The sequence below is a fragment of the Chamaea fasciata genome, unplaced genomic scaffold, assembly GCF_029207755.1.
Source record: "Chamaea fasciata isolate MVZ Bird 193981 ecotype frontalis unplaced genomic scaffold, bChaFas1.0.hap1 SCAF_15, whole genome shotgun sequence".
In the NCBI taxonomy this organism is placed as follows: domain Eukaryota; kingdom Metazoa; phylum Chordata; class Aves; order Passeriformes; family Sylviidae; genus Chamaea; species Chamaea fasciata.
Genome location: NW_027094100.1, coordinates 1408497 through 1429766, shown reverse-complemented (window position 1 = coordinate 1429766; position 21270 = coordinate 1408497). Strand labels below are relative to the sequence as shown.

Below are 21270 nucleotides of genomic sequence, written 5' to 3'. Positions count from 1 at the left end.
GGGCTGCGCTGTAACGCACCGAGATTTCTGGGGCTTGCGCTGCGTTCAGCAGCCGGGAGCGCCCGGAGGGTTTGCTTTGGCAGCTTCAGGGATGATCGCAGGGCTTCGTTTCCCACCAAACGCACTCGCCCACCCTCCGGGTCCTGCAGAGCCCCTCCAGGAGCTTTGTTCCATCCCAGTTCTTCTCCCAGCCCCGAGGAGGCTCCTGGAGGATGGCTGGTGGCTGCTCCTCCATCTGGTGCACTTCCAGCAGGGACAGCGTGGCCCGCTGAATCGTCAAGTCTGGCTGAGGAGATTGGGAAATCAGTGTTTGAAAAGCCACAGAAATGTTATTCCCGCAGGAATTCCGGGTGTTATCTCCTGTACACAACACCTGCCGTGGGGAGGGTATCAAATATTCTCCCAGCTCCCCTTCTGGAGATCTGGTTCGGTGTAATTTGGATTCTGATCTGGATCAATCAGATTTATGCTGGTCCCGTAGCCCCTGGACGCCAGCAGGCCAGGGCCTGGCGGGTTATTCTGTTTTCTGTGTTCCTGCCACGTTCCTGTGCTGGAGCTGCTGACATCCAGGGCCATGTGGGGAGCGGCTCTGCCCGTGCCACCAGCTGTGACTCTGCCTCTCCCCAAAGCCGCTGCTCCAGGAGAAAATGCAATTGAAGGTTCTCTCCAACGGGGAGATGTTGGGCTTGTGCAAGAGAGACAGTGATGCCTTTTTCCCTTGCTCTGTGTCCAGTGATCAATCCCTGTGTGTTCTCCCTTGTTCTGTGTCCAGTGATCAATCCCTGTGTGTTCTCCCTTGCTCTGTGTCCAGTGATCAATCCCTGTGTGTTCTCCCCTGTGTCCAGTGATCAATCCCTGTGTGTTCTCCCCCGCTCCCTGTGTCCAGTGATCAATCCCTGTGTGTTCTCCCCTGCTCCCTGTGTCCAGTGATCAATCCCTGTGTGTTCTCCCTTGCTCTGTGTCCAGTGATCAATCCCTGTGTGTTCTCCCCTGCTCTGTGTCCAGTGATCAATCCCTGTGTGTTCTCCCCTGTGTCCAGTGATCAATCCCTGTGTGTTCTCCCTTGTTCTGTGTCCAGTGATCAATCCCTGTGTGTTCTCCCCTGTGTCCAGTGATCAATCCCTGTGTGTTCTCCCTTGCTCTGTGTCCAGTGATCAATCCCTGTGTGTTCTCCCCTGCTCCCTGTGTCCAGTGATCAATCCCTGTGTGTTCTCCCCCGCTCTGTGTCCAGTGATCAATCCCTGTGTGTTCTCCCCTGCCCCGTGTCCAGTGATCAATCCCTGTGTGTTCTCCCTCTCTCCCAGACAGCAGCAATGCTCCTTTCCCTGGATTCCCTCAAGCCCTGGATAATCAGCTCCCACGGTCCAGGTTCTCTCTTCTCCTCCCTGGAGAGAGAACAGGCTCAGCCCTGGCAGCTGTAGGACAGGAGGGACCTCCAGCAGGACAGGAGTCATTTTCATGAGGTGAATTCCAGCGAATCTCCCCGATGGATCAGTCACATCCAGCTGTTCTATCCCCACAGGCAGAGCTGCTGAAATCTCTCTCCTGCTGCTCCCCTGCCAAACATCAAAAGCACTTTTCATGCAGAGCAGCTCAACAAAACCGACAGTGTGAAGTGAGGGGAGGCCAGAGATGAATGAGAATGGCACAGGATCTAAAACCCACTTGCAGCTGTTGAATTCCCCCCCAGGGAGGCAGGGAAAAGCTGCTTCTGCTTATTCTGCTTCATTTGGTTCTGTTCTTCAGCTTTTTCACCTCAAAAGAAATCTGCGTTTTACTTTGAGGCAAAGCTGCGGAAATTGGAGGTGGTGATGAGCAATTCCTCTGCTCCCCTTCTCCTTGGGCTCGTGTCCTTGGTTTTTGTTATCTCCTGAGCTCCTGTCAGCTCCAAGGGAGCAAAGGCATTGTCAGGTTTTCATTTCCTCACATGGACACTCCTCTTCCAAAACCCCAAAGGAGCAGCTTGGATTTTAGGGACAGAAATGGCAGAAAGGAGCAGTTATGATGGTCTGTAACATTCTCTCCCTCAATAACCCCTTCATTCCTCACCAGCCCCTGCAGACTATTTTCCCTCGTGCTATTTGATTGAGGGGGAAAAAAAATCCCTAAACTATTCCTAGTCACTTGAGAAAATAGCTGTCTGTGTATTTTGGGCATTGATGTAAAAGTGATGGGCATTTTCCATCTCTCCATCAACCCCCACCCTCATCCCAGAGTCACCCCAGGGTTGCTGCCTCTCTCCTTTCTTCCTCTGCTCTTTAGGGGACATCCTGAAATTTTTATTTCTGTCAGGGCTGCTGGTACCTCTTGGAAAGCTCAGTTAACACAGGATTTTTTTTTCTTTTCCCTTGGAATCTCTGTCCCCTTCAAGCCCTTTTAGTCATGGTTTAGTGAGTGCAGCCTCTGTTTTACACACTTCTGCAGACGGATCATGAAACCGAAACCTGCTGGGCTTTTGTGCCCAGGGGAGGAGCAGAGCACCAAGAACTGGGGGTGATAAGTGGGGTCTTATCTGTGGCTTTAACCCAGGAAAATTCCTTTCCTGTTGGAGGGAGAGAACATTTGAAAAGAGCTAATGGAAAGCTGTGGGAAGTGCGGGAGGATCTTTGGAGTCAGGAGGAGATTGTGTTCATCCCAAACTTTGAATTCTTCCTTCTTACAGGACCAGTTGGAAAAGAACATGAGCAACCTGCACCCTTCTGTCCCTTCAGACACTGCAGGTGACACTCTCAGCCCGATCAGCTCCTCTCCTTTCCCTCTGGAATTCTGGAGCTGTTCTGTTGCTTGTGGAGGTGCCAGCCCGTGCAGGGGCTCTCAGGGAATTGTGGCAGCTCAGGCTGGTCCTGCACTGCAGAGGAGCCCTGGGCAGCTCTCCTGCCAAAAGAAAAAAAAGACTTTTTAAGGTCTCTTCTGCTAAAGCCGAGGTTAATCCAAGAGTAGGGCCTGGTGGGAATAAGCAATGACTCCTCGTGAATAACAACAGCACAATCAGGCCCTAAACGAGACTTTTCTTCAACCTTTCTCATCTGTCTTCTCTAAATCACCTTCCCTGCCTTGGCATCTCCGTGTCCCTGGAGGAAAGAACTGACTGAAGCGCAGCTTTATTCCAGGAGGCAACCGCAGGAGGAACGAGGATGCTTGGAAATGGTATTTCAGGCACATTGATTATGGCTCTGCCTGGTCCCTCCCAGCAGGGAGCGGGAGGTGACCTTCCAACAGGGTCAGCGCAGGGCAAACCCAGACAGGGAGGGGAAGAGGAGCCTCGGGGCATCTCCAAATCCCCTGCTCAGAGTCCAGAGTGTGAAACTGCAAAGCCTCCGCTTCCAGATTTCCAGATTCCTTGTAAAAGTGCCCCAATCCCAATATTCATGGACAGCTTGCAGGCTGCGCCGATCCTGTTGGAACAGCTGGGATCAGTCCCTGAGCTCCTGAGCGTTTTCAGTAAAAGGCTCTGCATAATGGCAGCTGGAAATGCTTTACAGTTCTGCTGGACAGAACTGTCCGTTTCTGGAAGGAGGAGAGATTTTTTGGAGTGGTGAGCATTTGTGTGGCTCCCAAATGGAGAAGTTTGGGAGAGGGGAAAAGGAGAAGCTTCAAGTCTTGGGTGCGCTTATGCAAAGCCAAGAGAGATTTTGGCAGCAGCCTGGGGATTTGTGTGGAAAAGGCTTCCAGGGAGAAGGTCTGGAGCAAACTCTCCAGGACTTTTTGCCTGGGGATGGTTCTGGTTGCATTTCTGGCTGTTACTGACAGGAAATAAAATCAGGCAACAACCAAAATTCTAGAATTCTAGAGCCAATACAGACATAAGTGTCTGCTTATTCCAGCCAGGAGTCACTTTCTTGTTTCCCTTGATGGATTGAGGGGTTTTTTTCCCCTGATCACAGTTGAGTGTAGAATATGTTAGATTGAAATTAGAATGTATTAGCTCGCGGCACCCATGAGTTTATTGTCAGGAGGAGATTGTTAACCAGTGATTCAGATTGATGGGTTTGCAGCAGAACCTGCTGCAGAAAGGAGAGGCAGAGGGAAAATAAGAAACTATTTTAAAGGGAAAGCCTTTCTCCTCAGCAGCACAGCAGACAACAGAGAAATCGTTTAAACTATTCCCTAATCTGGAATTTTAGATTCCCTCCTATCAAGAAAAAATGACAAGAAGGGCTAAGTTGATTTGAATCCCCAAAGTTTCCCTTTAGGACGTGCCCCTCCCAGAGCACACACTCAACATTCGGGCAGACCCTGAGCCTCCTGTGCCTGACAGTCCTGAGACAAACATTTCTGGAAGCGGATTTAGCCAAGTTTTCTTCCAGCTTTGAGAGTTTGTTTCTCCTCCCAGTGATTTGAACCATTTAAATGGGCCTCTTCCCATTGAAAATGTTGATTTTTAAGCAAAACCTAAAAACTTTTGTGAAGTTAGGAAATCTACCCTTGCCTGGCTCGGTTGGGTTTGAAATCCGTTCTCAGGTGATTTGGGGGTTTTAAAGCCAGTTTAAATCTGTTTCAATGGAAAAGCAGACAGGTCTAGAACAGGAGCAGCAGCTTTGCAAACAGGCAAACACCACATCAGCATTTTGTCCATCCAGTTGTTCCCTCTCATCCCACCTCTCCAGTCCCTTGTGAAAGAACTGCAGGAGGGAGGGAAAATCAGCCTTAGCCAAATACTAACCATCTGGATTGCTCCTGGCCTCAGCAATTCTCACTAGAATTACCCACTAACAGTTCCCAGAAGTATAAGATTTACAATGTTTTTCCTCCTAATGTTTTTTTTTTCTTTTCCATCTCGAACTTGTGTTAATGGATTAAAGGCTAATAAATAAATTCTCCTGGAGGTGACGATTATTCAGTTATGAGTTGCTCAGACCTTTTGGTTGAGCAATTTTTGCTGCGGGGAAAGGTCTCCAAAGCCCTGTGTTTGAGCTGAGCTCTGCTGCAGGACCTGGTACCAGAGGCTCCTTTGGCAGAACCCCCGTGCAGGTTAAAATCAGGGAATCAGAATTATCCAGGATCAGGGAATTATCCAGGTTGGGAAAGCCCTCCAGGATCACCGAGTCCAAGTTTGTCCCCAGCCCAGAGCACTGAGTGCCACCTCCAGGGATTCCTCGGGCCCCTCCAGGGATGGGCACCCCAAACCTCCTGATTTACAAGACAAACTCTGAGAATTCCCCCCTGTTTTCCATTCAGGAGTCAGAGTAATTCAACATTTTCTGCCTTGAGATGTTTTGCTGTTTTACAGCTAAATATATCCACTGAACACAGGAATTACTTTGAACAACAGAAACATTTAATCACTAAAGATGATAAAAACAGTTTTCTGTCACTCTCCTCATTGCACAGAAATCAGAGTTGGAAAGAACTTGAAAGCCGAGGAGTTTCTCTCCTTTCCTAATGAAGTCTCTTGGCCTTGCAAGACTTTTCCCCGTGTTGTATTTACTGCTGCTTTATCCCAAAGGAGATAAAGGTGCCATAAATCACAGAGTCCCAGCACTTAGTCTGGAGGCTAATTGGTGAAGTCTCCTGTGTCAGGAAGATTCTCCCAGCCCCGTCACCAAAATGTCTGTGGGATTAATCATCAATCATTAATCAGCACAGCAAACACCAGAAATGGAAACACACCCAGCTTTGCTCCTTTTTTTCTTTTTTTTTACTCTTTCTGTTGATAATGCAAAGTAATTGACATCAAAAGATTTGACAGAGACTGATTGTCCCTTGGGGTTGTTATGGATCCGTGCTCCCAATGCTCCCAGTGCTCCCAGTGGGCTCCAGCTCCATGGGTCTCTCATGGAGTGTTCTCCAGCTGGGCATCAGCTGACAAAAATAACAAACAGGATCAAACAAAAGAACTAGAAGCAGAACACAGTGAGGAGAGAACTCTTGCACTGGCTCAGGCAGTCCAAAGAAAAGCCCTGGGAAGTTCTGTGCGGTCCTTTAAATTCCCAATGGCCCCGGTGGGCTTTTTGGCACCTTTCCCCATGGAATTGGCAGGCTTTGAGGCACAGGTTGCAGTATCTCTGCTTGGCATCAATTACAGGGAAAAAAAAAAATCAAAGTTTCCGGCTCCTTTGCCTTCTAAGAACAGCAAGGGGTGAGCGGTGAACCTTTCCCCAGATGGAAAGCCCTGCTGGGCTGTGGGCGCACTCCTGCAGCCGTGCTGCCCAGTGTGCAGGGCACAGGTAATGCCCAACGAAGCAGCTGAGAGCCCCGGGGCCGGCTGAGCTCTCAGCACTGACTCCCGATAAAACGCCAACAGAGCAGCTCAGCCCCAGGCTGGAACAGCAATCTAACGCATCCCGAGAAATGATCTCCTTGAAAGGTGCACATTCCCGCTGTTAATTGAAGAGCAGGCACTGGAAATGAACAGGTAATTGGCTCTGGCTGTAAATGATTTATTGGGCATTGTAATAAACAGCGCAGCTCTCTCTCTCTCCGCTCTCAGCCCACGGATTCCCTCACCCAGCTGCTCCGGCCAGGATAATTGGCCTTGCTTGCAAATCTATTTGGATTGTACAAGATTGTCTGTTGATGCTGGGCGATGAAATGTCAGAAAACGAGAGAGGTGTTTTTCAGGAACACCTGAAAGGGCAGCAGCTGAAGTGCTGCAGTGGTGCAGCTGTAAACGCGAGAAGGGAGGCTCTGGGATGTTTTTATTGATGCTGAAAGCTTCCCCGTGGTTCCAAGGGAAGTGTTGTGACTCAGCAAAGGATTTCACCCCCAATCACTTCAGCACCTCCAGACTGTGCCAGAAATTGCCCACGGAGCCTGTGGTTACCTGGGTCGAGGTGATGACGGTGCCCACACAAACACTCAGAAACAGGAATGCTCCCTCAGAGCAGCTCCCCGCTTCTGGATTGCTGGGTTCCAGCTGCACCGCTTGGTGCTCTCTTTAGGAACCAGACGGGAGACATGGAAATGTATCCAGAATGCTCTCAGGAAATGTTGTGCGGCTGAGGAGCCGCAGCGTTATCTGCCGCATTCAGGGCGCCTCTTCCAAAGAGACCCTCGAGTTGAGCTCTGGAGAAAGGCACGTTGATTTAGGAGAGAAAAGGAAGCGGGGAAATACGCTCAGTGGATTATCCAGAGCCTTTTTCACTCATCCCCCTGCGTGTTTTCATGAGATCCCAGTAAAGGACTGGGAACCAGGGCACAGGGTGACAGGAGGGGCCCACCCAGCCCAGAGGGAAACATCCAAGAGGAGACTGAGAGTCTGCACTGGCCAGTATTCCATAAATACCCTCAGCCACAGAACCCCCAGCGCCCACCCTGACCCGAGGGGGTCAGAGGATGTCTGAACATGTTCTCCCACGTGCTGCCTGCCCACGACTCTCCAGAGCAGTTTTCCAGCTGTTTCTGACCCTTTCCTGTCGTGGAACTCCGGCTGAAAGACCTAGAATTACTGTTAGGAAGGAGCAGGAAGTCACAGATGCTGTTGGGAATCGGGAATTCTGGGCAGAGCACCCACAAGTCCCGACTCCGGTGGAGCATTCCTGGTTTCTCAGGCCAATAAAGAATATTTTCAGTTGAGTTTTCTTCATGGGAAACGTGAATACAGATGTGCCACCAGCCAGGGAAGCAGATGGATTTGGTGACAGTCCTACAGCTGGAGAGGAGAATCCTGTAACCCAACATTTCTGCAGTTGTTTCCAATTATCTATTGAAAACTGCAGGTTTGCACCTGGAAAATCACCAAAGCTGAAGCACAACTTTATCACCAAACTGCCTTTTTTCCCCCCCTCCCATTTTTAGACCATATTTAAGGATTTTGGGTCAATCCCAGGTAACAAAATCCCTCCGTGTCCCCCCAAAAGATGGAGCAGCACTTCTCAAGGCACATCTTCACCTCGAGGGAATAAAATGCTTTATTTGTCCTGGGGGCTCATGCCCATGGAGCCTCCTTCCTGCCCTGCTGATATTCCAAAATTATGCCAGAAGAGGCACTAACTGTGGTCATTTTTTTTATGGGCTGAATCACACAACTCAAATCATCTCTTCTCCCTCTGCCAGCTTGAGAAAAAAAACCCCCAAGGCCATCTATCGCTAACCACTGTGATTATAATGCAGTTCCAAATTAGTGCATCAAAAGCCAATAAAGGGACATGAACAAGACAGAATGGCAGCCCAGAAAACCATAAATCCATGAAAAATAGCACCGCTCAACAGCTGCCCAGGTTTCATTTTCAAATAAACACGAGAACACGTCACCTCTGGTTCTGCTTAGCATTGATTTAATGCTTGAATATTCATTTAAATCATTTCGTTCCCAGAAGTTTTAGGTCCATCAGCTGCTGCCAGAGCTCAGGCAATCCTGGGGCTCAGCTCACCCAGGGATCGATCTGGGGCCACTCTACAAAACAGATTAATTGGGGATGATTGATTGATCGATTGATTGGGCCCTGCCTGCTGCACACACTCATTCCGGACCATTTAAAGCTCATGAGGCTTTCTGGTGAGATTCACTGACTTCACAGGGTAATAAAATCCTGCCTGGCTGTTCAGGCAAGAGCAGAGAACCGATGGAAGGAAGGGGAGATTGAAATAATGTCCGAGTGGGCAGTGAGGGGTTGCCCTGCTCCTGCTCAGATTGTCCCCAGCTGCCCCTTTCCTTCCAGCGGTGAAATGTGGGAATTGCCTTGAGTTTGTGGCTTGGCAGCATTTGCATCTTCCAGATGACATGAAATAACCGCCACAAAATAACAACCATGAAACAACAGCCGTGAAACAACAACCGCAAAATAACCACCACGAAATATCAACCACGAAATAACCACCACGAAATAACCACCACGAAATAACCACCATGAAATATCAACCACGAAATAACCACCACGAAATAACCACCATGAAATATCAACCACGAAATAACCACCACGAAATAACCACCACGCTCTCCTCAGCATTCCCCAGGACCTGACCGAACCTGGACTCTTGGAGGAGGAGCCCCATCCCAGTCCAACACCAAACAGGGGAATCTGGAAGTGTGGAGCTGGGGAGAGCACCCAGATCTCTCTCCCTCTGGTGGAATCCATGGAATTCTTTTGTCTCACGGACCCTGAACCAGAGCCTCTCTCATGCTCAGGTTGGGGGTCAGGGTTGATTTCAGAGCCTCTTGAGCCCCTGCTCCGCTCCTCAGAGACCTCCTTGGAAGGTGATTGTTCTCCACAACAGGTCCACGCAGCTCTCCACAACTTCCCGCCCCCATTCCAGCTTCCCTTCCCATAGATTTTTGGAAAAACCACTCCAAATTCTACCAAATTCCTTCAAAGGAGCTGATAAAGGCCAGGGAGAAAAGCATTTCTGCTCTGAGCTCCAGCCTGGGAAGTCTTTTGCTTTCCCTGCCATGACTCTGATCTCTACCCCAACACCAGCACCCGGCTCCTCATTTTCCTCTCCCATCAAACATTTCCTGTTTGGAGATTGGGTCATGCTGAAAAGTCTCTCACAACATTTCTGCTGCTTGGACTCCACTGGAAATGGAACTTATCACCTGGCACAGCCCTGCCTTCCCAATTACAGTCCCTGCAACTCCAATTAAACTGTTAATTGATGTCACTGCCCTCAAATTACCAGCTACAAATAAAGAGGGAAAATACGGGAGGTTCGGAATTAATAAAAGACAGCAGCAGGTTTCCATTTCCAGCCTGGTGTTTGTATCCTTTCAGGACAACTTTACTACCCTGGCTGAGTGCCCCAAGAATAGACGCCCTGATTTATTTTATTAATGATCCCACTGTCTCGGTGTGCTCTGAAATTGGGATACTTCCTCAAGCAAAGGCTGAGCTATCAAGTATTAACAGGACTCCTGAGTCTGCCTTGGATGCTGGAGCTGGAATTCCTTAAAGCTTGACAAAAAGGAATGTTTCTCAACCTCTTCCTCTATAAAAACCCTCTTTGAAGGGAAAAAAAAAAAAACCTGTCATTTGTCTTGTGCAAGTAAAATTAATTTTCTTTTCTAGCTTCTCCAGGTTTCTTTTTGCCCATCCTGTTTCTCTGTGGCTGCACGCTCAGGAGTGGAGGGAAAACCAAAACCGAGATGGACGATGGATCCTAAAGGAAGGTCCATGATGGTGAGCACCCCCTTAATTACATATATGTGCTTTTAAATTAAATTTATATTTAAAAATTGAAGCGAATTCAGCGTATGGAGCTTAGCTGGGCCTCGGGGTGTGCACAAAGAGCTCCGGATCCTGCTGGGAATGTGCCTGGGGAGACTGTGGCAGAGGCAAAGCTGTGGTTCCCAGCACAGGGCTGGGGCAAAGCTCTGCTCTCCCACCCTGCTTTGGCCTCTCCGGTCCTGTGAGGGCACTTCCCTCCCTTTAAAAAAGGATATTTAATTTTAGCTGCGTATTTTAAGTTCAGGAGAAAAGACGGAGGGGAGAAGCGAAGAGCTTTAAAGACAAAACAATGCCCTTTGGTTTATGTTTTTAATGTGGGAATTCTCCTGCCTTGCTCGGAGTAACTCTGACTTAAAGGGACATCTGGATGGAAAACCGACCGGGAAAAGGGATCTGTGAAGCAACCACTGGGAAAATGGGAGAGCTGCTGACTAATGAGAGCTTCTCCAAGGACTGTCACGGGCAGGAGGGCAGTGGGACACTTGGGAGCTGAGGTGGCAGTGCTGATTTATTTAGGGAATTATTTGGAGACCAGGGGGTGAAAAGCAGGAATAGAATTGAACGGGTGCTGGGAGTGAGGTGCTGCTGATCACAGACACGGGAGGGATGGTCTGGGAAGGACAAAACAAAGGTTTTCCATGGAGTTGTGCCCTGTTCCAGGAGTTCTCTGCTCCAGAACATCCACCCTGCACACAAAACCCTGCCCTGGGGCTGGGAGTCCTTTTGGACGGGGCTGGAGTTCAGACTGAACATTTTCACTTCAAAATCTGTAAGTTGCTATTAATGGAAACGATGGATCGCAGCATTAGAGTGGGAGTTACGCAAAGTTCATGTTGCCTTTCTCTTCTCTAATGAAATTACTGGGAGTAATTGGCTGTACAAGGCCTTCCTTCATCATCTCAACCACCCCACAACAGAGGTTGCTCTGCTGGAATCCACAAAACCGTCCCTGCCTTGGGATCCTGCTTAATAAACTGCAGGAGCTGACAATAAATAAGTTTCAAAGTGGTGAAAGATGGGCACAAACCTGCAGCGCTGGGGAGTTACAGGCTGGGAACACAACACAGACTATTTCACAATGGAGCTCCTGTTGCAGAATCATAAAATTATTATTAAAGTTTTATCTGGGAGGCTTTATTCTCCTTTCACCTCTGCTACAAAAGCACCAGAAGCAGGTGCAATAAACAAGATGAATATTTATCCCCTTGGTTCATTCATCAATACCTGGACATCAGCCTTTTCTAATAAAATTACAACACAAATGTGATTAAGTCCCAAGATAGGAAATGATGGAGACAGTGATTGCTGTGTGCACAATGCTGGGCCAGATAAGAACTTAAGGTCTCGGAACTTCAGGAACCTGAATTTTGTCCGGAATTAATTTCCTTTAATCACATTGAATCACATTCTCAGCAACTCCGGTTGGGTTTCTCTGTGCCTGAGAGGCTCTGATAATCAGTTTGTAAATGTCTCTTGCACTGAAAGAGTGGAAATGGGCAGCTTCCCATCCTAATAACAGCAAAGACCTGAAGCTGTCCGTGGGGGTTTTTATGAGCAGGGGTTGATGAATTCCCTTCAAGGGGAGCAGCTCATTTCACAAATCCAGCTCCCACTCAGGTGGATGTGCAGACCCAGGGAGAAGAGAGCAAAGCTCAGCTCAGTGCAGTCCACACTTCCCTGGACTGGGCCGTTCCCATCTGACATTCCACAAAATTTCCTCCGAGGTCTGGGAGCCCAGTCCTCATTTGGGGCTGAAATGGTTCAGTGCAGGGAGCAGAATCTGTGATCTGAGCAAACCCAGGCCTTGGGGGAGGCACCAGAGCCCAGGGGTGCTGAGAGCAGCTCATCCCTGCCCTTGGAATCTGCAGGTGTGCCTCGTCTTCAATGCAAGATGGATTCTATCCCCATCTGTTAAAACCTGCTGGGGAGGTGTTTTCTTTATCCCTTCCAGGCCCTGTCCTCCCTCCAGGTGGTATCTGCTGTCCATGGGCCATCCAGGCTCACTGCAGGGCTGAGACAATCCCATCATCCCACAGGGAGAGGCTCCACCCAGGGGGAGGAGCCCAGCATTCCCGCCTGGATCACAGCTGGCATTCAGAACAGCAGCACAGCCTGTGTGCACTGGATTCCCCGAGGGAGCCCGGACCCATCCCAGCACCACTGGAGCCTTCTCCAGGATCATCTCTGCTCCAGCAGAACCACAGCTGGCACTGCAGGAGGACTGGACTGGGCTGACACCAACACCCTGACCAACAGGGGTCAGCTCCTCTTCTGACTCTGTCCGTGGTTTTCTTGTTTTGCTCATTTGCTTTTTTGTACTACCACATTTTTAATATTCCTGGCAAAGAACTGTTATTCCCACTCCCATGTCTTTGCCCCAAAGCCCCTCAATTTCAAAATCATTACAATTCAGGGAAAGGGAGTTTACATTCTCCATTCCAAGGGAAGCTCTGGTTTTTCCCTGGCACACACCTGTCTTTCCAGAGCAAGACAAGGCGTCACCCAGGGAGGAAATGAGAGGAATGCCCAGGACCTGCTGGGTTGGACAGAGCTCCCCAGGTTCAGCCTGCTGGGCTTGGCCTGGAGGAGGGGACAGGCAGGGAAGTGCAGCCTAAGCAGACAAAGTGTCCCTTGGAAAAGCCTCCTGAGAAAGCTCCAGCACCTCCCTGCTCCAGCCCCGCTCTGTGGGAAATCCAGGCACAGAAAATTCTCAAAAACCTCCTGCATGCAGGCCCAGACATAGAAACGAATACAGGGTTCAACTTGAGACCTGGGAAAAGGCTTCCAGATTTAGAGACCGTGAGCAAGGATGTGGGTTTGTAGTCTAAGCAGAAACATGTCCGGCTGGGTAGTGGAGAGTTTTGAGGCCCTAAGGTTTGGATATAGGAGTAGTTGCAGGAACAGTAAAAAGTTTTAAGGTGTAGCAAGTCGTTTGTCTGGCTTTATAGGATTGGTTAAGAAGCTCAGCGTTGCAGCAAGACCTGTGAGTGAGACATTTAATTAGAGATTGGTTTGAAAATAGAAACAATCTTTGTGCCAGTGGTTTATTGGCTAGTAAACCTGTAAAAGACCTTGTGACCAGAGATCTTGTGGCTGCTACTGACCTCTGACTTATGCTGTGAAGATGTTCTCACTCCTTTATGAGACTGTAGAAGAGAATATTAATAAATCATGCTTTGAAACGTCTCTCTCACACAATCCCCATACCACTCATTATTATTCTATGGAATTTTGCTGCCAAAAATAACCCTAAAAGGGTCAGAAGCCAAGCCAGGGTCCCTCTGAGCACGGCTCACTTGTTCACAAAGCTTTCAGAAACGTGCACATCGCCCGCCAGGCTCTGAATTCACCACACGGAGAAAGAAAATCCACTTTGTCTGACCTCAAAATAAACACGAGATGTTTTGCTGCCTAATTTAACTGCCTGCCTCTTCCCTCTTGCATCCTGTAAACACAGATTTAAATTTAGAACAAGGGTGACAGAGCAGGCTGGAGAAGAGGGAGGTCCCACATCTCGTCCTCAACTTTGCCTCACATAGTTCTGGCCTGAGCCAGCTGTTCCTGAGTGTAAATTTGGGATGCAGGGAGCACTAACCCAGAGTAAAGTGTCCCTGCAGACACGTGGCCACTTCCCTGCACGGAGGAGACGGACTGAACTGCTCCACAAAGTGCTCGGGAAAGGTTGGATTTCCCTGAGGAGAGCTGGGAAAGCTCAGCTGAAGTCCCAGGGGTGAGTGTGGCACAAGCCCCTCTGCCACAGCCTTTGTGTTTGCAACACACTCTTGGCAAAAAACCAATACAGGAAGGCACAGAAAACACTAAAATTGTGGATTTTGAAAGAATCTGGATGGGAAAGGAGCCTTTTCTCAGGCTGTCTCTTCCACAAAGGTCATTTTACACCTGCTCACTGAGGCTGGGCTCGATGCTCTTGGATTTCTCTTCCAGCCTGAAGGATTGTGTGACCGTGACCAAGAAGCAGCGCATCCCACGTTGTCCTGCAGCCAAGGACATGCTCTGGGCACGTTTTTATTTCCTCTCACTGCTGGGAAGAGGAAAGGGAGTTTTCTCATAGGGAATCTTTGAGTGGTGACATTTGTTGCCTAATCGGGTCTGGAGCGGCACCATCGCAATGAAATTAAAGAATATCAGAGTTTTGAGGTGTAAAATTGAGTTTGGGGTTTTAGTCAGACTGGAACAGCAAAAGCAGAATGGAAAAAAAAAGTTTTCTGTTCTGAAACATTGCTTACATTTATAACACTCATCCCATTGGGGTGGGACATTGGCCAAAGCATTTTCCTGTTGCCTCAGAGACAGAAACAGAAAAGTGAAGTTAAATCCCTGTAATATCCACGGAATTATTTTATTTCTTAGTCCCTTAAAACAGTCTTGAACTACTTAACCCTGAAATGTCTCTGAAAATAGCTGGAAAACATGCTTGCATACTTTGACAAGGCAATTTGTTTCTATTTGAAAGATGTCATTAATAATGTTCCTAATTGATTAACTATTAGGTCAAACGAAGGAACTAAATTACAGCTGGGTATTTCAGTTTTGACAGCATCAATTAAGGAAAAAATGCAGCATTTCTAAGAAGTAGTTCTGAAAATAGCTTTGACAACAATTAATTCATTAGCACAGATTGCCTTCATCAAATTAATGCTGGGGTGGGTCTGTCCCAGGGGGTTATTTTAAGTTAAATGCCAATCATGCACAAAAGTCCGGCATAAAAGTTATTCCCAGCCTTTCCCAATATCCAGATTAATACAGAATTTTCCCAGAAATATTTAAAGCATGTAAAGAATAGCAGGACATACTTTGCCTTTATCCAGAACACTTTATAACTGTCGGTGCAAATACCCAAAGTCACTCGGAGAGTTGGAGGGAGGAATTCTTTCCCTGCTGCAGCAGTGGGTGAAAAATGTTCCTGCCCCAGGGGAAAGGAAATCGTTCCCAAATGAAGGGAGGCAGCTGAGGACAAGGGCAGGGAGAGCAGCGGGGTTTGGGGCTCAGCATTTCCTAGAAAACAACGCCCAGAGACAACTTTTGGTGTGTCCAAAGCCACCAGGGGAGCTGGGGGTTCACACACAGAGCTCAGCTGAGGTTCTGCAAACACAACCTGATGCCTCAAGTTTGAGCTTTTGTATTTTCCAGGTTCTGCACTGCATTGGTTGAACTCTATATAAAGTGTGAGCGAGTTCTCCCCGCAGCTCAGTCACACGGAACAATCCTTTCCCAGCCCCACAGCCGAGGGCCCCGCTGCAGCCTCAGCCCCAAAAAGCGCAAACAGCGGGGAACTGAGGGGAGCAAACTGGGACTGCATCACCTGCGGCTGTAACTGGGCAAAAAACCTCAAAGTGCAAACGGATCAAAACTTATAAAAGTGTGAAAAAAAACCCCAAAAAATGAGTCCTGACTCAGGGTCCATCTTGGGTGTAGCCCTGGCCGGGCTCTTGCACTGCCCAAGGTGAGTCCTTCGAAGGCCTTTTCATAAATTCCCACTTTACTCCTTGAACTCTGTCCAGCCTCTGTTCCAGGCAGCTTCTTTAGGCACCAAACCAAGTGGGAATTTGGTGCCAGGGAAGTTTTCCCAAAACGTGGCACTGCTGGCAGTGAACCCAGGACCCTCAAAACCTTGAGGTTTAGCAGAATCTGTTTGATACAGGGCCTTGCTATCAACCACAAATCAGCTACTTCAGAGAGATGAGACTGCCCAGGAGGAATCACATGGTGTAAAGCCCCAGAAGTGCCATGCCTGTGCCCAGACAAATCTGGAGGCGGGAATCCAGCCCCTTTGGGCTTGGGAAGAAGCTCAGGCTGTGGCTGGCTCAGCACCAGCCTTGGATTCATGCGCAGCTCCCAGGGCTGTGCCTGTTCCAGGGGGATTCTCCTTCCTCTCTGGGCAAAGCCTCCTGGTCTAAAGGGCAGGTCTGGGAGGTTTTCCCATCTGCACGTCCCAGGAGAAGGGAGAGCACAGCTGTGGAGGAGCAGAGCAATGCCATGGCTGTGACCATGCCCAGGGAGCCTGGAACTGGGCCTCACCTGGGACAGAAGGTTCTGCTCTGTCCAGTCCTTCAACGATCCAATTCATCCATGTCAGGAGACCTGGAAAAACAGACACCCATCAGCTGAGCAGCAGGGCATCAGTGGGCAGCACCTTTTAATTAATGTAATATTAATTCTCCTAATAGTCTTTAATGAATGTAATATTGATGGGAGAAACAGCAACCTGCTTTGCAGAAGGAAATCCAAATAAAGCCTCATGGGCTCGTGCATATAATGAATGTCTTATTTTACAGCCTACCCGGTCCTTGAAGGTTGAAATTGAAAAAGGGGAGAGCTCAGTGCAGGATTCCCAAAGTGAGGGGGGATTCCAGCCCCGGCTGTAACAGACCCACTTTTATTTTCTGCTCCCCCTGTGCTGAAAATCACCAGGTCAAGCCACAGAACAAAGGCAAAGATTCGCGAAGACAAGCCAAATAAACTCTTATCAGAGGAGCAAGTCAAGAAATAATTCCAGTGTCTGCCAAATTCATCTCAAGCCCAGTTATTTTTTTTTTTTTTACTTCATTAGACAATAGGGAGACAGAGTAAATGGTGTGTAAATTAAATACATTTATTTTAGAAAATTAATTACAGAAATCGCGTTCAAATGGGACTAAGGGTAGGTGGAAGATTATCTGATGGAGACAGAGGAGACAAAAGCACTGGAATCATTAATGAATCCCCTTGGATTTAATTAAATTAAGACTGTGAACAAATATGTCAGGAAGAATGGAGAGATTTTGGCTTTTGTCCCAGGAATTTTCCTGGGGGCTTTCCTCTAAGGCCAGATTTGTGCCTCTCTTGTGGTGACTGAACATTTCAAAGTCAGAATTTCTGGTGACTTCAGACCCCAGTTCTTCCTGTAAAATACAGAATAAGCTGATGTGCAGCCGCTGAAATGATAAAGCCTTGGCATTTCTGTCTGTGCCTGAAGTCAACAGAAAACACTGGAGACATCAGTGGGAGGATGAAGAAGGAGGAGATTTTTTTTCCTGCTCCAGAGTGAAGCACAATTTCTGGTGACTCCTTTTTCCAGGGCCAGATTCCCTTTATCCCACCCTTTACCTCTCACAGTTGTGAAACAGCCCCAGTGGGGATTCTGCAGAAACTCCTTTGGGTACAAATTGAAATGCTGGAAATAGGGAATATTAATCAGATCAGACACTCCTGCTCCAGCCCAGAGCAGTTCATTGGGTTTTATCCTGAGCAGAGCTCCCCAGACCGGGGGCAATTCAAACACCAACTCCTAATTAATGCCCTGTGATGAAGAAGATCCCTCAGAAGCTGTTTCAGGACCCATTAACTCTCCCTGATAACATTATTTGCATTTCTTCACGCCTTGATCCTTTGTTTATTACACAATTGAGGAGGGGAAAAGCAATATTTTATGTGAGCCAAAGGTGACACGAGTTGTCCCGGGCTCAGAGGCCGAGCTCAGATTTCTGCCACCCTTGTGCAGAGTGAATCAGCCCCGTTGGATTTATTTCCCAGGGAACACTTTCTGTCTGACAGAGCAACCCAGGGGCTGGGGAGGTTCTAAAAATAGGTTTTTAATGAGCCCTGAGCTGATAAAACTCTCCTGCTACAACAGAGGAAGGTGCAAGAAATCTTAATGCGAAGGCTTTTCTTCTTCCCAAGGTAATTTAAACCACAAAGCACAAGGGTCAACTGCTTTTTCAAGCTTGTATCAATTGGGGTTTTTTTAGCCTGATGATATCACTCCTAATATCAGATATATTAATATAAATCAAATCTTTGGATGATGTAGCTGAATGTGCTAAAGTTGGGAGGCAGCTGTGGGGTCTGAGGGGAATAAAAGAACCCGTCCCATCCAAGCCTCTTCCATGAGATAACCAGAATAGAATGTGCACAATACTCTGCCTTTATCAAAACCAGGAGCTTGTTTTTAGTGCTGGGTTTAACTCTGAGGCAGATGTGAGCACACAACCAAGGACAGGATGGGAAACTCTCCACGTTCCCTTTTGGGAGCTCAGTTTGTGTCCGGGTGAGTGATTCCATCCTCAGCCCTGCTGACACTCCCAGGATGTCACATTTGATCTTTTTTTTTTTTTGGCCAGGGTCAGGATTAAATACTCCAGGCCGTATTTCTTATTCAGACTCAGATGTTTATTAATTCTTATCTATATCTGTCTCAGAAGCCGTGAGTTCTCCAGCACTTCTGGCTAACAAACTAAAACTGGAGCCCCATCTCTCTCTCTCTCTCTCTCCAAGGTCCTTTAAGGATAAACTGTCCAATTAAGAAATGACACCTCAATTATTTTTACTTTTAACCCAGTAACCAACCACCCATGGCCCACAATGAGGATTTTTTCTACCCAACTACAAAATCCCAGAGCCATGAAGGAGAAGGTGGAAAAGGACTCAGCCCAAACCCTAAATCCTCCATCTTCCTTTATATTACTATATTCTAAACCCTTAAACTCTAAGTTTTGCACCCTGTGCTATCACACCCTTCTATCCAAACCCCACAGCCACAATCCCAGAGCTGTCACTCAGTTTTGGGAGCCTTTTCCACATCCTCAGGTCCAATGCAGTGTTTGCCTGGGGGTCAGTGCCTGTGAGCACAGAAATTCAGGAATTCTCAGTGCCCAGGGCTCCACCACCAGGATGCAGATTTGCCTCCTCCCCCAGGCTGCCCTGAACGAGCCACTGAGGCTCAGTGACTGAAATTAAAGCCGCTTTGGCAGCTCCTGGGGCTCGGATTCAACCTGGAGATTCTTGAAGGAGCTGCAGCTTTGGATGTGCCAGGAAAGGGTTTGGGGTCTGGACCTTGAGCAGTGACACGTCCCTTCCTCCTCAGCAGCACCCAAAATCCCAGCCCAGGGACCCCAAAAACTCCTCAGGCCTGAGGGAGGCAGAGGAGGAGGTGGAACTTCTCTTTGATTTTATTTTTAAGTTAGAAACAGCCATAATGAGGTGGCAGAGCCTTCCATGGCACCTCCTGGCACCACTCAGCACCTTTCAAAATCAATACAAACCACAATAAATATTTCAAAAGGCTCAATTGGCAGCGGCATTTCCATGGAAAAGGGCTCGTGTTTGGGATTCTAACCCTGCACTTCTGCAAACAGTTCAAGGTACAATCGGATCAATCAATGGAATTTGTGCAGCTCACTTTGTGCTCGCACAGCAGCTTTTTTATTTTTCACCTTCCAAACGAGTGTTCTTTCCCTCTCATTGATTGTTTTGGGGCAGCAATCTGGAAAATCTGGAATATTCTCACTCCTGCTCTGCCAGTGAGCCCAGCCAGAGTTGATTTATTCCCCCACCTTTGCTCCACTTCTGCAGATCATTTCTCTGGGTTTGTTCTGTGCCCGTGATAGGAAAATTCCTGGTTTGGACCTGGCGCACAGGGGCACAGCGACCCCAGGCCAGGGCAGAGCTTTTCCACTCAGTAAATCTCATTCATATGGATACTGATAGGATAAATATGGCTATAAATCGGATATTTAAAGGGCTTCAGGTCCATATTGGACCACAGGGGTGGTTGGGAAAGGAGAGAAAATGGGAAGAATTGGAGTGGAATTAATTAGTGCAACATCCCCCATTTAAAATCAGAATTTTCTATGATCAGATTCCTAAATCAGGCAGGGCTGGGCTTTGGAAAATGGGATTGGGACACTGAAGCTGTTGGTGAATTAAGCTGTAGCTTTATGGAAGGGTGTAGAAGATGCAGCAGTGCTTTAATCGGCAATAATTTTTCTTCCCAGCACCAGGAGCTGCAGCTCGGGCTCAGTTGGCACCTGGGAGTGTTTACCTTGATGGAGTCATTACATTTGGATTGATTTTTTTTTCCCCTTGCAAATTTTCCACCAAAATTGATTTTTTTTTTTTTAATCTTTTAGAGAATTTTTAAAAACTTGCATTTTCTGGTCAGCTGCGTCGCTCAGAGCAGTTATTTCTCAGCCAGGAAAATAAAAAAAGAAAAATGTAACTGATAATAACTTTACATCTAACACTGCTTAATAAGAAATGTTAATTATATGTCTTTTTCCATACTTACAATCTGCTGGAAAATGGGCATTTTCTCAAATTTCGGGAGCATTTTTTCCTGGAAAGAAAAGTGAAAACCCAGAAAATCTTCTCCATTTTTACATTCAGCCTCCAATTCCTGCATTATTAAACTTGATATTTGCCAGGGTTTTCTCAAGCCCTTCGTAGTTCAGCTCCTGGATCAGTCAGAACATTTGGGGAGGTTTCTATTCCTGCTTCCAGCACCACAAGAATATTTTTTCCCTAATTTACTTCATCTCCTGAGAAAAGCCAGGAGCTCCAAAGCACAGACATGAGGAGGCAGGAAGGGAAGGGAAGAAACGAATCCACCTTTTGCAAACAATTAATTTACCAGTAATTAACACATCTGTGCTGTCCCTCACACGGCTGAGGGATGGGAATGGAATTCCAGAGAGGGTTTGATGGAGCTGGATCCCTTTGGATCAGGGGATGTGTGGACTGGGGGCTCTCAGTGGTTGCTCACCACATCTCCTGACATTCCCAAACCCTCCAGGAATGGTTTCCCATCGTCTTTACATCCGTATTCCTGCCCACGCTGCTCCCATCCCACTCCCAAGAGGTTTAAAAGGAAACAAAATAAAACCAGAATTGAGCTCTGGGTGTTACTGACACAACCAGCCCTGGGATTAATGGGGGATCACGGTGTCATAATTAATGAGGGATCTCAGGATTTGGATTAATGGGGGATCACGGTGTCATAATTAATGAGGGATCTCAGGATTTGGATTAATGGGGGATCACGGTGTCATAATTAATGAGGGATCTCAGGATTTGGATTAATGGGGGATCACGGTGTCATAATTAATGAGGGATCTCAGGATTTGGATTAATGGGGGATCACGATGTCATAATTAATGAGGGATCTCAGGATTTGGATTAATGGGGGATCACGGTGTCATAATTAATGAGGGATCTCAGGATTTGGATTAATGGGGGATCACGGTGTCATAATTAATGAGGGATCTCAGGATTTGGATTAATGGGGGATCACGGTGTCATAATTAATGAGGGATCTCAGGATTTGGATTAATGGGGGATCACGGTGTCATAATTAATGAGGGATCTCAGGATTTGGATTAATGGGGGATCA

The 21270-nt window shown here is 47.6% G+C and overlaps 1 long non-coding RNA gene across 1 annotated transcript; it reads right to left on the bottom strand.

Moving 5' to 3' along the window:
- Positions 1-2800: 2800 nt before the first annotated feature.
- On the bottom strand, positions 2801-20274 carry LOC136297390 (uncharacterized). Its single transcript, XR_010723148.1, has 3 exons — positions 20170-20274; positions 16143-16205; positions 2801-2874 (listed from the first exon to the last, which is right to left on the bottom strand). It is a non-coding gene; the product is annotated as an uncharacterized lncRNA (long non-coding RNA).
- Between the last annotated feature and the right edge of the window lie 996 nt (positions 20275-21270).